This window comes from Pan paniscus, chromosome 10, assembly GCF_029289425.2.
Source record: "Pan paniscus chromosome 10, NHGRI_mPanPan1-v2.0_pri, whole genome shotgun sequence".
Classification (NCBI taxonomy): domain Eukaryota; kingdom Metazoa; phylum Chordata; class Mammalia; order Primates; family Hominidae; genus Pan; species Pan paniscus.
The window spans coordinates 20,708,367-20,710,789 of NC_073259.2; the positions used below are offsets into that span (position 1 = coordinate 20,708,367).

Below are 2,423 nucleotides of genomic sequence, written 5' to 3' on the forward strand. Positions count from 1 at the left end.
CATTGAGGATTTTGTGAGAGAGACTGGTGGCATAGGAGCTTAGGTTTGAATTTAAATTGATTTTATGAAATGAAGAAATGTGATGTTTCTTACTCTGACCACTCTACAAGTATCATTAATGTAAAGAGATACACATACAAAAAATACACAATCATGATATATGTTTATACGTGTATGATTATATAATCATCAAAAACTTTACTGAGAATGATTTCATCCTCAGTAAAGTTTTTGATGATTATATAATCATACACGTATAAACATATATCATGATTGTGTATTTTTTGTATAGATATACCTAATGCTAGATGACGAGTTAGTGGGTGCAGCGCACCGGCATGGCACATGTATACATATGTAACTAACCTGCACAATGTGCACATGTACCCTAAAACTTAAAGTATAATAAAAAAAAAAAAAGAAGATATTTGCCTTTTGATCCAGAAATTCTGTTTCAAAAAAAAAAAAAAAAAAAAAACTTTATTTCTGTAGATTACATGTGGAAGTTAACAATCCTTTTAAGCAAATATTAGTCTCCCCTTTGAGGGTTTTGAGCTTCATTATGGTCAGGAATTCCTCCCTTTGTGTGTGTGTGTGTGTGTCTGTGTGTGTCTGTGTGTGTGTATGTTTGGGAACTGGCTTACTAAGCCTAAACAAATAAACAATTTTTTTACTTGCAAAAAATGTCAAGTTACATTTTCTCAAAATTACCTGACATAATACCAGTTTAATTGAATGCTTATAAAATTCAAGGAACAAGCAAAATGGTTAGATGTAATAAATTCAAACAAGCTTAGGCATATCAAGTTTTCAAAGCGCAGAAAAAGGCACACTGTGCTGAATCACTTACATGTGCTTAAAACGCACAAAGGAGCTCACCTATGACAAAACAGCAAGAAATACAAATTCTCTTCTTTTTTTCTCATTGTCTTCTGAGAAACGAAAAACTTACAGTAGTCCTTGAATAGCACAGTCCTCTGGCTTTGTACCTTAACATGTTACAAAGTTCAGCCTTGAGAAAGGAGTGTAGATACCATATTGGAAGTATTCTGAGTCTGGTGCAATGGTTTCTGGAATTTGCCTTGAACCCACACTCGGTGCATTTTTACTTGTTTTTTCCTATTAACTTGTAAGCGGCAATCAACCGGATTTTGCTTTTCATCTAAACTGGCTTTGCAGAACATACTGTGGACTTCCCCTTTTGTAAAGAAATATGCTCTGGTACCATCTCCTCGAACATAAAAATTTTCAGATAAACAATGTCCCTTTTTAAAACGAAGCTGAGTCTTATATCTTCCATAGTCTCAAAATAACAGCATTCCCCCAGGTTTCAGTAGCTTGGACAGTAGGTTTACAACACCTTGCATCCTGTTAGGATGAATAGAAGAGAGCACAAAGACACAAAGAGAGCACAAAGGAGAATGACATCTAGGATCCCATCTGGAAAAGGGTAAGGTAAGCCATCATCACATACATCATGAACAAAGGCAAAACACTGGGCTGCTCTGTAGGACGAGTGTGACTTTACGAGCTCCACAGCTCCAGAAGCAAAATCACAACAATACAGAAAGGACTCTGGAAAGCTCTGCAAAGTGTTCAAAATTGGAAACACACTATTTCCAACTCCACAACCAACCTCTAGTATCCTGAAAGTGGCACTGCTACCAGGAAACAATCGGTCTTCATACGTCCTTTTTTGTGTTTTTCAGAGTCTAGGTTGGAGTCTTTTGCTCCAGAGCCCCTCTTGAGGGCAGGCAGAATTCTAATACTCATGATCTTGGCTCTCTATCTAATTAGAAACTAAAGAGAGTTCTTTGTTTTCAGCTCTCATAGTGCAATTCCATCTAAAACAGTTGCTACCTTAATTCTCTGAGGTGGAGTGCAAGCCTACGTCAGCCTGTTCAATATTTTAAGACACAAGTTTCTCACGTCTCAGCAAATGGAAACCTACAGGGTTGTGGCAGGTCCTCAACATGTATGTCTCTCCAATTCTCCATTTCCTCTATTTAGTAGCAAGTAGTGTGTGTGTGTGTGTGTGTGTGTGTGTGTGTGTGTGTGCAGGTGCATGCGCATGTATGTGTCTGATTGCAGGATTATTCCTCTATTTTTCTATAGCATTATCATTTCTCATTTTAAAACATTATTTGCTGTTACTGACCCTTCATTCCAGAAACACATCGCTTTCTTCCTCTGTACTGGAGTGTAGCAACACAAAGATACAGCCAACAATTTCACTTGGTGGTCTGATGAACTCTCATAAATGCCTTGTTTACAGCATAAGAATGTAAGTACATATTTATATATATCTCTCTGACAAAATATCCTTTCCATATATCTGATGGCCATTAATTTGGACTTAACTAGTTTTGTCCAAAAATGAAATTCCAAGGGCCAGGGAAGAATAAAATGTACTTGAAAAATTT

The 2,423-nt window shown here is 36.7% G+C and overlaps 1 pseudogene; it reads right to left on the bottom strand.

Annotated features, from left to right (window-relative positions):
• Window positions 1-214: 214 nt before the first annotated feature.
• LOC100994375 (tRNA N(3)-methylcytidine methyltransferase METTL2-like) lies at window positions 215-1,825 on the bottom strand (annotated as a pseudogene).
• Window positions 1,826-2,423: the final 598 nt, after the last annotated feature.